This window comes from Silene latifolia, chromosome 10, assembly GCF_048544455.1.
Source record: "Silene latifolia isolate original U9 population chromosome 10, ASM4854445v1, whole genome shotgun sequence".
NCBI classification, from domain to species: domain Eukaryota; kingdom Viridiplantae; phylum Streptophyta; class Magnoliopsida; order Caryophyllales; family Caryophyllaceae; genus Silene; species Silene latifolia.
Window position 1 is genome coordinate 31,315,635 of NC_133535.1, and position 14,527 is coordinate 31,330,161.

Genomic DNA, 14,527 nt, shown 5'->3' on the forward strand with positions numbered 1-14,527 from the left:
GGGTTTTAGATTCACTTGCTGTGCGCATATCCTCATAATGAAACACAATCCCTAAGAAGATCCAAATAGACTTAAGCATTTCAATTAGTGCAAAACCCTTTGCAACCAATCTTGCTTTGAAATCTCTCTTTATTAGTGCAAAACCCTTTGTCACTAATCAAGCCTTTTTATTTCGGATTTTCATGGCTCTAAGCCCTGTAGTGAGTTGTGACTTAAACATTCTTATGTAAGTCATTTATTCATTACTTTCCAGAAGTAATCAACTTGAATCAACTAATTTCTTTTGTAAGTTATAAGCTCTTTACTTTCCTAAAAGTAGCATGAATTCATCATTTTTAACAAGTGACGAATTTAACCTCCTAGGTTTTAAAGAAACAACGTCTTGCACAAAACGTCTCATGTAGCCAAGAAAGACCAGTTTCCTGCAACATAACATTCTTTGTGCCTCTTGAATAATTTCTCCCACTCTGTCTTTTAAAAATAAACTTGTATTTTAGAAAGACAGCTTCACGAGCCGCAAACCCGTCGTATTCGTGACAATTGTAAGGAAAAATGAGCATTTGTTTCTTTTGAAAACTTACAACCATGGTACCTTACCATATCATATCTCATATGATTCGTTTTAGTTTTAGTGGAAAAATAATCTAAACAAAATGATAAAATCCCCAAAAGGATCAAGTAACTCAAAGTAAATTGATTGAAGTCCAAACCATATTGAATAGCATTTGAATTCTTATCCAACCACACATTATTCCATAATGCGTGATAAGAGAGATTTACTTGTGATACTATATCACATTTCCTTTGGCTTATATTAAAGTCTTCACTTTGATAATCCCATCACGACTAAATCGTGATTCTTTGAACATTTGAACTTTTTCAAAGATTTCTCTATTTACCTTATTAAGTGAACACATTAGCGTCAATTTAAATCGTTGGTAAAAGAAAAATGATCAACCTATTATGAATCAATGATTTATAACCTCGATCTCCTTTTCAACCAAAAGGCACGAGACATCTTGCTTTGAATACAAGATACGCATATACCATAAGATGTAATGGTTTCAAGAGTATTCTGTAACTCTTTGCGTTCATCATTCCAGAATCTTAGGTTTGATCTTGGGTTACCAATTTGAGTCTTGCATCATCTTCATGATATATCATTCTAGTTTGGTTTAGAATATAATCACCTTGATAATGGGCTAGCCATACATCAAATCGTGGTGTATAGGGTCACAAAAGTGAAACCTCTTTTGTATCGTAACAAGTATATATTCTTATGTAGAGTTTATGTACTTAATAGTCATAATTAAGTACAACTATAAACCCAAAACTAGATTGATTACATAATGACTCTATCTCTCGATATTATTGTTGCTAGTCGTCATATTTTAATCATCTTATGTGTCGAATACAATGATGAAAACCTCCACTGGTTTCTAATATTGACGAAGTGGTACTAGCAAAATTTATGTTTAATCAAATAAACATTTAAAGAAGAAGGTCCCATTAGATGTCCCACAACTAACTTGTTGATTCTTCAATAATTTGGGGTAGTTTCCTTTCTTGTGTCCAACATTTAAGACAATGGAAACTTTATCGGTCGGGATTGATAGGTTTAGTATCGTTATTCTCAACAACTTCACTTTTAACATTACCTTGTATCAATTCCATTATAATCTTTACTTCTTGAACCTCATTCTCATCTTAACTATTTAAGAGAATACTCCCACTTATTTCAATGAGTCTTTGCTTTGAGAAGCCAAATTTAATTCACGAAGATTACTCTTCATTTGTTCGTTTTAGTCTTAAAACTTTCATTGAAGTGGTTGCGATATTTTGGTCAATTACGAATTCTGACAAATCTAATTACCAAAACAATTTATCGCTTCAAGGTACTTAATTCAATTAAGTATATGAATAACAATCCATTGTAAGTAGATGTGTTAGTCAAGAATCAAAAACCTGTTTGATAATGAATAACCTTTATCTATACGCTTTACAAGAGATCCTTAGCAATGGTTCATTTGAGGTTTTAGAAGCAAATTCATATTTGTCTTTAGTTACGATGGATTAATGGAGATTTGAATAAAAAATCGAAATGATATCGTATATGAATGTGGTAAAGAAATAGAACAATGTAATAACAGAATAGTGGAAAAAACTTTACATTTATCGTTTTATTAATACTTGTAAATAACAAGTAAAGCATTTACATAGTGACCTCTACCCAACTATGATAAATGATTCCAAGATCCAAATTCATATTAACTTGGGCACGGTGTGGCCGATACATCCCTTATCAATATAACTCAGTGGATTAACTCTTTAATCGATTCTACTTTTAGAACTCTTGGTCGATAAAATTACATTAACATTTATCTTTAGCCCAAAACACATCCGACAAGGGCACGGTGTGGCCGATACATCCCTTATCAAAAACTTTTGTTGAGTTCAACCCAAATTTCGAATAAATGTGTCCATGATCCAAATCCACATCAACTTGGGCACGGTGTGGCCGATACATCCCTTATCAACATGAATTCGGTGGATAGACATTTATCACCCACTTCCCCTACGTAACAAGGTTTGTACCCCGGTGTGGCCGAGTGCACTCCCTCACGAAATAGGTTTTCATGGTTTCTACTCTTTGGTAAGGCTATGTCTCAATTGATTGTTTTAGCGAGAGGTCATGTCAATTTATTATCTATCACATTTTAAGTGAACTAAAGCGGTGAACTACGATAATTATAATTGACACGGTCGATAAACTCGATTAAAATGATAATGCATGTTTTAGTTATGGCGATTTAGCGATGCATGCAACATACAAATAAAATGCAAAGCATAAAAATAAATCCTAGTATGGCCTTCCTAAAATAAAAAAACTATTTAACTATTACATATTCGGAAACCAACTCCATTGGTCCCTTGAACTTCGGTTGACGCACGCATCTCGAGGTAACACCGTCTTTAATGGTTACAAAACGGTGATACGAGATCACAATAAATTACAACCGAATCGATATTCCCATACATTTCGGGTAATACCAATTAAAACTAAGGCCATACTAAGTAAAAATTACATAATTCAAAATTACATAAAATAAAATTATGACAATCATAAATAAAATGCAGCATTATAATATGTATGAACATGCCCAATTTTATGCTAAATCGCCTTTAAGGAGCCAATATCGTATATTAATCGGTTTTTACGGATTTGCGTGATTCAACGTTTTATAATCACGATAATTACATAAATTCATATTTATGCACAAGTTAATTACCCTAACCTCTTAGGACTCAAAATTAGTCTTCACTAACTATTTGACTATAATTAACTTATATTACTTAAATTTGTTCATTAATGGACTCAAAATTACAATAAAATGCTATAAACTTCAAATAAATCACAAAAATTTCAAATAAATTTAAAATTTGAAATTTAAACTCATGAATATTCTGGAAAAATACCATGACACTCATAATATTCAAAAACTTAGGTTAAAAATTTCGAAAGTTATCGGGAAAAACAATGTTGCGGTTTATCGGATTTATCAATAAAAATCATAAAAACATGAGAAAAATTATATTCATCAACTTTTCAATTTTAGATCTGAAAAAGATAATAAAATGCAACATGCGACGTTTTTCCTTAGTCATGAAGTATGTGTTAGCAATTATTCACTAATTAAGTCACTATTTATGCTATTTTTCATCAAAAATCCATAAATCATGCATAAAGACTTCATTATAGCCTATTAGTTTACACACATCTTGTAAAATTTCATGTGACAACATATTAAATTTCTATGACCAGATTCGAAATATTTCTCATATTAACCTATTTTTCATTTAAATTCGATTTTTAACATGAAAAATCCATATCTCGAGCATAAGAACTCATAAAATTATGAAAATTTCCAGATCATCTAAAAATAATATATTTGAAAACATATCCAAAAACCACTGAAAAATTCGAAGTTTAGCTAATTTTCGTCCAAAAATGACATTTTTATCATAAAAATCACATTTTAATGCCAATATTATATAAAATGAACAATAAAATCCATAAATTAACCAAAATATCCTAAAAACATTTTAGGATCAGAAAGTTTAACATGCATAAATTAATTTTGTGATATATCATAATAACACAAATTTATATGTTTTGTTTGTTAATCATATAACTCGGAAAAACAATAACCGATTTGCATGCAAACAACTTTTTGCTCTGATACCACTTGTTGGAAATCTATATCTCATTATTTAACATATTCTTATATGTTTCAAATTTGTTTAGTCATAAAATAAATTACTAATCTTATGCATGCAAACATCAATAAAAGAAGATAAGAAAACATTTTCTCACCATATGAATTTCGGTCAAATGGGCACCAACAAGATCTCCTTCTTGTTAGTTCTTGAGCTTTCCAATATTGGATGAACATACATGACCTCAAAGTAGAAGCCCTCCAATTAGTAGCACCCAAGACTATCCCTTAACCCACAAATTAATATGTAGTAGATATTTATATTGTGGTTTACCTTAAAATTGATTACTAATACTCATATATTACATTGATAATTTTAGTAATCTTTTGAACAAATTTGAATCAAAAATTCATCCTTTTTGATGAAGATTGAAGAGAGAAATAATTCATGAACTTTTGCATGTGTTTTGAATGGTAGAGTGTGATAATAATAAAAGAACAAAAGCCCTCTAATTAGAACAGAGGCCACACGGTTTGGTGAGGCAAAAGGGACCAATATATGGTCCTTCACTTTTCTTTTTGTTCTTTTCTATACCTTAGGCTTGTAAGGCTAGTTGTAGGTTAGTGATCATTAGCTTATTTTATCTCATAAAATAATTCACCCACTAAATCCCTTTACACTCTTATTTCGGTCCATCTTTATAAAATGGACTACCATTTTATTTTTGTCAATTTGTCATTTGTCACACAATATGTCACATGTAGTATGATACATGTTACTAATTAATTAAATGCATATTTATCACATAATTATCATTTTATAAATTAATTAAATTACGTTCAACAAATTGACTAGTGATACTTGATCACATAAATAAAATGGGTCATATAATTATAATTCACAATATCTTGTAATTATAATCAACCATTCATTCTTATCTTTATTGTTTCTCAAACAATAAACAATTTTAGTAATAAAGCATTTTATTTACTAAAATAAATCTTATTTAATCCCATTACAATAAGATATCAATATTCTCTCTCACAAATTGAATTATTCAATTTTAAGGAATTAATTAATCTGTATCGGTATACATTTAATTAACCTTTTCAATTAAGGGAATCGTCCTTTAGGTGTGACCTCAAGGGATCAACTGATCACCACCGTCGCACGAGAGTAATGTCAAACTCTAGCCAGCCAATCATTACCGATAAGTGTGGACCAGTTGACTATATATATTATGTATCATCCCTTCCGTATTCTTGTAATGAGATTTAATAATGATATTTAAATCATGTGATCGCACCATTGTTGAGGACACATTTCCCAACACAAAGTGTGAGTGGGATCGAGTGTCCGAGTAAAGAGCTTCTCGACGTGTACCCTCACTCCTTACACAAAATTTATGGTTCTCGAATGTCCGAATCCTAAAGTTACGAGAGTCATTCAAACCATAGAATGCGGGGGATAAATCCTGAGAGTTTCAAGCATTCTATGCCGATAATGTTTTGTGCTCTATTAACGTGAGTGCAAAGTGGATTCAAATAAGTCTAAATTCCTATAAAGTTCGGTGGCGACTCCATCAAGTTTTAATTCAATTTGAAATTTCAATCTGCGATTCAATTCTGAACCAAAACAGTGTGGCGTATCCACAATTAAATTTGTCTCCACAGAGAAATAGATATCCTCTCACTCCCTTTCAAATCTTTTTTCATCTCTTATTTCATAAACCAAATTTTGGACTCTCTCCACACCCCATCCGATCTTGATTTTGTTCTTCTATCACAACAAACCATCATAAATTCGACCTTCCTCCTCAGTCACTTCAACCCCTAGTCCACTCCACAACCCCATAAAAGGTGGAGACAAGTCCCCACCTTGTGGCAACAAAACACAACTCGTGTGCTGTAATCGCGCATTTTTCGAGATTGACATTTGCAAAAAATGTGTTACATACTACAAACCTGCAAAAAATAATTTTACGCAAGAGTCTGACTAGCCTACATCACGTACCTCACCATACGTGAGAAAGCGATACACCAAAAATATGTTATAATGACCATTTTACCAGCACCAAAATATCCTCTAATCTAGAAGGGATAATAATGCGAATACTCAGACCGCGTTCTTGCTTGAAACAAAAACAATAATGCTCTTAAATGGTATTCTCAACGCAAGGAGTCTTCTCTTATAATATTTTCCAACACGTGCTTGTTAACTATATCCCTCATAGCACCCCTCATTCTCAAGCTCATATCTTCTTAAATCCCACACCAAGTATAGCACAGGTTTGAACCAATTTTTTGTCATTAAAAGAGAACTTCTGAAAATTACTTTCTTGGTATAACTCTTGATGTCAAGTTTTATCTGTTCATCATCAATCCTGTCTTCCAAGCAATGTCATGTTACACTTTCAAATATCTCAAAAGCGTAAGGCTCACCGGCTCTTAAGTGAGCACAATGTATTCCTGACCATGCACAAGCTATATTTCACCAATACCACGAAAGACACCAAGGAAACGCAAGGAATAACTCTATTAACTCATCACTCATCGAATCTCGTTTGTTGTGGAATCCCTTCTAAGAAGCTTCACTAAACCCGTTCATACGCTTTTGACATGTCTAATTTAAGCTTCATGTTCTCCATTCTGATTTTTTACATATATGGTGAAGAAGTCAAAAGCAACAAAAGTGTTATTAGTGATTAAGCGACTCGGTGTGAAGGTACTTTAATTTTTCAAGACAAGATCTCTTAGGAATTGTTTTAGCCTATTGGCCACCATTATGAAGATTAATTTTACACAACTTTTTATTGCCTTTAGCAGAAGAAATCTATCATCTTATCTAGAGCCTTGTTCATGGGATTAGACAATACGAAGTCGGTTCACCCCTTCCAGAAATAGGTTCCCCATCATATATCCAAAATCATCCGAGTAATCAAAGAACCCACAATATTCCAATACATTTAGTAAAATGCCTAGTTCATCATGTCCAAGCCCAATAACTTAAGTGGATTCATTTGATTTAGCACCTCAACCACCTTTTTCTCACTATACTAAAACTTAAGACCCTCTTCATTCTCATTGTACGAAACCCCTTAAAAAAATCTTAAAAATATGTAGAATTAGTATACGTGAATAAGTCCGCAAAATATTTATTACCTACATTTGTTACCGCTTTCGTACCAATCTTATGTCACTAGAGAACCATGCCTGTCTATTAGAGCGAATTGGAGGATTGGGCCGACTCTCGTTACCTCTTCCCCCCACTCTGTTTTACCACATATCCATATGCTTGCCCCGGTTCCAGAAAAGAAATAAATTACTTTAACTCAATGATCACAATTAGTTAAGGGAGTATTTTCTTGAATAAGCTTAAGGAATGAATCCTATAATTATAGGCGAGAAAGGTGTAAATCCTGTAAAGGCACACACTTCGAAAAAAGAATGACAAGTAGTTATGTTCAAAGGAAAGGATAAGGCGGGCGGTTATCAAGCGATCCTGCATTTAATTTCTAGCTTATGTCCGCTTTTTGCTTTTATAACTTACATTTGACCATGCTTTTAGAGGTGCACCATATTGATAGGCATAGGTAAAGAAATTATTCTACACGTCCCCCATGACATCATTCATGGCTATGTTGATGGATCATGCCAGATGGTTGGAATTAGGGCTAGCATCTCCATCTTACGACGGGGATTTCCACTTGTAGTCCCAAGAGAACAACATCCTCTTGGGATCTATCGGGGCAAGACCCTACCATTATGCGTCATTGGAAAGGACAGGAGGGAAACCTTCACTTTTAGGCTAGGATCAGTCTCGCATTCATCCGTGGACACAAAACGACTTGACGAGTCTTAGGGACAACAAATCAATATTCTGGAGTGAGTAGAGCAAAGAATAGACTGCCTTGCCCAAAAAGACCTTCTTGAATCTCAACGATATTTTGATTCGAGCAAACGATGATGCTATATCTTCAATTTGATTAAATTGCAATTTCTGAAAGTTTTTATAGCTATGTAAGAAATCCTTAATTTTTTTTATGAAATCAACACTACAATTCATACAGTTTATAATAGAATTGGTTAATATTCCTAAATAAAAAAAATATATAATATACTAAAGGGAAAGGGTTGATGGTATTATGTGATTTTATTAATAGGTTTCCTAAATAAAAAAGACAGTTCAAAAAGTGTAGACAAGTCAAGAAAGATTATTGAATCAAAATAATTTTTTGTAAGTTATATTTCTGTCATAGGACAATATGAATATTCTAATCATATTCAATAAACACACTAAAGGAAGGGTTTTATGATATGTCTATGTGGAAGTAGGTCAACATTTTCTTTAGCATATAAGAGGTCTTCGAATCCATGGCCAAGTACTTATACCTTCTTGGGATGTAATTGTTATCTTACTAGGTTCGGTTGCTATTGATACGTGCATTTTATATAGTCTTTTTAGCCTTATTTTGCACGTATTTCTATGCCCTTTTGCAGCGTTTTGTATTGCATTATGCCCCAAAATGGCTACTTTGGTTCGTTTTGTCTGTTTTGTAGGAATGAACGTGAAAGTAGTTGAATCGTACCCTTTTCGTCCTGTTTTGCATGCATTTTGAGGAGACGGGAATTTAGAGAGAGGGTACTGCATTGGGATGCGTGAAGTAATGGTCAACAAAGCAGTCGGCAACGAGTTTGAAGCTGTTTTGGAAGAAGGACACTCGATTGAGAAGACTTTTGGTCGATCAAGTGCTTTTATGTGCTGAGAAGGTCAATCGAGTAATTTATTCTACTCGATCGAAGTGCTGTTTTGAGGCTTTCCTCGTTCGAGTAAGATTTGTGCTCGATCGAGAGGATTATCACCTGAAGTCCTCAATCGAGTGGTTCTAAACTGCTCGATCGAGAGGATTGGAGTTTACACGGGCTTTAATTAACCCACGTTGCTTATATTAGTTTATGGACCTTGTTATTTCTATTTAAGCGTCAGATAATTAGGTCATTAGGACTTCTTTACTTCTCTTTACACTACCTTTTACTCTTAATTACTCTACTACGCAGCTTTCTCTTTCCCTAAACTTTTTTACTGTAACTTTGCTCTCGGGTTTATTTTGCTTGGATCTTGGTTGTTCGTTACGCCGGAATTCTTGTTATTATAATCCTTCTCTCCTTTTAATCTTAATCTCATCATTTATTGCTTTAATCTCTTGCCTCTCTTGTTATTAATTTCTGCCCTAAGTTTTATTTATGCAATTTTATTATTATTTCATCATGTCTATTGTTAGTTATTTCATCATTATTAATATTGACAACATTAATAGCATGAGTAGCTAAATTAATTCATGTTGGGATTAGGGGATCTATGGTAGAATTGTGACGATGTAGCGAATATGTTAGATGATTTATTTGTGAGAATCTGTACCCATGGCAATTTAATTATAATACCGACTTAGTTGAGTGCACGCTTCTAAGTTATCCTTTAATCTGGTTAAATTTTCTCCTGGATCGGAAGATTGGACTAAATAGACCTGCTATGAACAGTAGACTACCCTGACGAGGACGGAAGTTTAGTTAGTGGAAATCTAGGATAGAAAGTGGACCGGAAGGACCTTTCCAATATCCGTCTCACAGTAAATTATCTAGACTATTTGCAGTTGAGTCATTAGCCTACCGTAGTGAACCGAAATCCTGACATGTCCTCTCTTTATTGATTATCTTTTATCGTATTTTCTGCCTTTTACTGCTCTTTCTTTACTACTCTTTCCCTTAAACCTTTTTAGTTTAGAAAACCAAATTCAAACCCCCCATTTTGTGACCAAATAGACGGACCTTTAACAGATATCTTGCCTCCCTCTGGAGATCGACCCGACTTCCCTAGCTGTATTAGTTAGTGCCAGTTGGTTATTTTTGGTAGGTACACGACTAGCCTGTCAAATTTTGGCGTCGTTGTCGGGGAGGCAATAGCCCTATCTATTTTTGTTTTCGTTTATTTTCATCCGTCTCAGGGAATTTTTATTCCTTGAGACAGTTCTCATTTATCTCTTTCAGTGTTGTGTATGCCCAGGTCAAACAGGTCGGAGTTAGTTTCAGTTGATTCTAAGCCAGAGAGAATGTTTCAGCATAGACTCCGTCTGCAAAGAGAACTTCGAAAGGAAGACTTGAGTACTTTCAAGCCCGAGCTACAACACTTTTTATTTGCAGAAGACCAGTCTTTTGAAAAAGACCATCTCATTTCTGCCAACAAGCCAGTAAAGATGCCTAACATTGCCAGTCACTCAGAACCCACTGCCGCCTCAATTCCTAAGGGTTTCAAACTCGCTAACGAGGATGGGTCCACATTTGATCTTCGACCGTCTTACATCAATTTGGTCAAAAGGAACTTATATCGAGGCGTGGCGGGCGAAGATCCGCGCAAACACATGAAGGTCTTTACTGACTATTGCTCTACCATTCCCGCCACTCAGGGAGTAACCCAATACAAGATAAAGGAAGTCCTGTTTCCTTTTTCACTGACCGACGGAGCCAGGGAGTGGCTCACTGATCTTGATAGAGAAGCAGCTGGCATCACCAATTGGGAAACTCTAGCTCTTGCATTCTATAAAAGATACTTCCCTCCACAACGCACTAATCAGCTGAGGGGTAAAATTACTCGTTTCAAGCAGGCACCTGATGAGACTTTTTATGAAGCTTGGTGTCGGTTCAAGAATTTGGTGATATATCTTCCTCACCATGGTTTTGATCAGTGGTTTTTATGCAACCAGTTTTATAATGGTTTGTACGATGACCAGAGAGCTATACTTGATGCCTCATCCAACGGAAGATTTAAGAAAAATAGCGATGACGATATGGGATGGGGAATTATTGAAGAGATGCCTACCCACTGTGCTAAGTATGGCAACCCCAGGAATGGTATTCGCACGGTCCATTCAGTTAATAGTGCACTTGTGACTCAGTTGGAAGCCATGAATGCTCGTTTTGTAGGTTTGAGTCGCAGCAAGCTGGTGAACAACAGACGGTTCACTTGTTAACTAGGCAAGAAGTCGTCACTTGTCAGAGATGTGGAAGCAATGACGGTCACACTGCCGTTGACTGTCTTACTGAGAAGGAACAAGTCCTTGCCTTTCAGCAATACAGGCAAGGAGGAGGTTCCTATTATAATAATCAAGGGGCAGTCCATCCCAATTTGAGGTGGACAAGTCAGAATGTTCTTAATCCGACTCCTCTACCGCAGCAGCAGCCATATGTCCCTCCTCACAAGGCTTCCAAAAGCCTCCTTCTTTTCCTCCACCAAATCAAGGCGCATCATCTTCAGGTGGGGTAAGTGAGCTAGCTGCGTTGAAAACAATGGTCCAATCATTGACTAAGCACATTCAACTGAGTGACCAACAAAAACAAGCACCCATCAAGTCACTTGAAACTCAAGTTGCTCAGTTAGCCGCGAACCAGTCCACGAGGAACCAGGGTCATTTGCCATCTCAAGCTCATAAGAATCCGCACGAGACGGTGAATTTGATTAATTTGAGAAGCGGTCGTTCATATAAAGGACCAAATCTGTCAATTTCAGATGGCACATCAGACCCGATGAAGGATGTTAATGACGATGAACAGTCGTCCGTTGCTGAAAAAGAGTTAACCACGAAGAAAATACTCGATCGACTGGTTTCAGGGGGTCGATCGAGCAAATTAAAGCTGAAAGTACTCGATCGAGTGGAAATTTTACTCGATCGAGTGAACTGGAAAATCAAGAGTTCGATCGAAGGGTGCAAACCACTCGATCAAGTGAAAAGTCTGAAGAATCTGTTCGATCGAGTGGTAACTTTGCTCGATCGAACACTGCTGATAATGAAGACCTCGATCGAGAGCCTGCTAGTGCTCGATCGAGTGATATTTCACCTGGAAGGACTCGATCGAGAGGAAAAAGTCTCGATCGAGTGATAAGGAGCTTGATCTAGCTGATACGTTGGAAGAGAGAAACAAAGGGCTCGAGATACCTATTACAGTGCTCTTCCCGAGGCGATTACAGAGCACGAAAACCAATCAATAGTTCGGTAAATTTGCCGAGCTTCTGAAAAGCTTACAGATCACTGTTCCATTTACCGAGTTGCTGACACAGGTACCCTCTTATTTAAAGTTTATGAAAGAAATTTTATCACGTAAGAGGCATATTAATGATCATGAGATGGTAGCTTTGACCAAGGTAGAGACTGCCCTAGTTCAAAATAAGTTACTCCCTAAACAGTCAGATCCGGGTAGTTTCTCGATTCCGTGTCACATAGGTACCCTTTTGATTGATAACGCGCTATGCGATCTCGGTGCTAGCGTGAGCATCTTACCTTTATCTCTTGCTAAGAGACTTGGTTTGACTAAATTTAACTGCACAAACATGACTGTATAGATGGCCGACCGTAGTATATCACGGCCGTTAGGTGTCATTGAGAACATACCTGTTAAAATCGGGAGATTCTTTATTCCCGTTGATTTTGTAGTGCTTGATATTCCCGAGGACACTCACACCCCTATTATTTTAGGGAGACCAATTTTGTTCACTGCTCGTGCAGTGATAGATGTCGGGGGTAAGACACTAACATTTCAGGTAGGAGACAAGGGATTAATTTTTCATCAGTCTAAGTCTCGAAGGGCTCCCATGAAAGCTCAACCTTGCAATGTCCTTTCCTCTACTGACTCCCCTATTGACACTCCAGATGAAAATTTGGAATTTTGTGCTGCAATTGTGACCCCTCCGCCTCAGATTGAGAGCAAAAAGGAGGAGAATTCGTCTATTTTCCTTGCTGCAGGTACAGATGAAAAAGATGCAGGAGCTGTCAAGGGTCGATGTGCAATTAAAATCAATCAACTTGGGGGTGACAATGCCAAAGCTGGTGAGAAAGAAAAAGGGACGAGAAAAGTTTGTGCATACGTGGACGTCAACTATTCTCCCCCTACTAGTTCAATTCAAGCTCGTGGAGAATGAGAGGATGGTCAAGGATGCTGAAGGGACGTCCTCCAGTCAGAAGCCCTCCGTGGAGCTACTGAATTATCTTGGGAATTAAGCAGGAAATGCCCCGTGTAACAATTTGTAAAAACTATTTTTAAATTTCCGTTGAATTTCTTTATTGTGTTTATTAGGACTATTAGAATTTAGACAATTTTTAGTGTAGTTAGAAAGACTATAGACTGCTATTTTTGTGATTTGGTATATCGGGATATGTTTGCGAGTGTTTTTATGCAGATTTAGGGAAATAATCACGCATTTGGATGCACTATACGAGGAAAAGCACTCGATCGAGCACATTTTGTACTCAATTGAGAGGATTATGCAGGAAAAGATTCGATCGAAGGGTTTCAAAAGGTTCTATCGAAACAACAAAAAGAGGAATCTCTCGACCGAGTAAATTGAAGACAGGATCTCTCGATCGAGTGGTTTCAAATCACTCGATCAAGTGAAATTGAAAATCCCGCGTAGGAAGTTCTCTTTAACTTCTATTTTCCTTAATCTTATTTCATTATTTACCTTGTTCATCTCTATTTGCACGAAAAAACCCCAAAATCTCCATAAATCTTTGCCCATTGCCAAATCAAACACCCACAATCTCTTCTTTGCAATTAACTCGACATTTCCCCCTTATTTCCCCTTTGATTTTTGTTGGTTTTTGCGGTCAATTACGGGTATTAGGGTTTTGCGGTTTTGCTCAAAAATCGCCTAATTTGCATCATTCTTTGTCGATTAATTGCTTCCATTGTAGGTCTCTATTATCAAGTAAGTATTCCCTTCCCTTCTTGCTGTTTAATTGCTATTCGTTTTAAATTTTTGAGGCAAATTGGGAATTAGGGTTCTTGAAGTCGAAAATTTCGACTAATTTGGGATTTTCTGTTTAAATTGCTTCAATTGACGATTGTCTCCCTCTACTTCATCGTTGATTACCTGTTTGTTTTGAATTTATGAAGTAATTGGGATTTGAGGCTCATCTCGACTGCATTGGGGATTTCTGCTGTTTAATTGTTAATTAATTATTATTCCCCTTTCCTTACTTGATTAGGATGGACAGTAGCTCAATGCCCTCTTCCAGTTCGACTGTTACTTCGTTCTTGACTGAGACGGTGGTCCCTGCTGTCACCACCGTCTCCACACCCGTTAGTACCATAGCTGTTGCTCATGTGTTCCTTCTTACCGCTGCTGGTACTGTCGTTACTACTGCTAGCACTGCTGCTAGCTCCGTCTCAGCTTTTACTTCTGTCACAGCCTCTGTTTTGGCTAGCACTGCTGCTAGTCCTTTTTCTTCTGTGTCGGTTTCTGCTGCTTCTTCTGTTGCAGC

The 14,527-nt window shown here is 36.2% G+C and overlaps 1 non-coding gene across 1 annotated transcript; it reads right to left on the reverse strand.

Annotated features, from left to right (window-relative positions):
- Positions 1-10,844: 10,844 nt before the first annotated feature.
- LOC141609633 (small nucleolar RNA R71) lies at positions 10,845-10,950 on the reverse strand. The gene has a single exon (XR_012527556.1). It is a non-coding gene; the product is annotated as a small nucleolar RNA R71 (small nucleolar RNA).
- Positions 10,951-14,527: the final 3,577 nt, after the last annotated feature.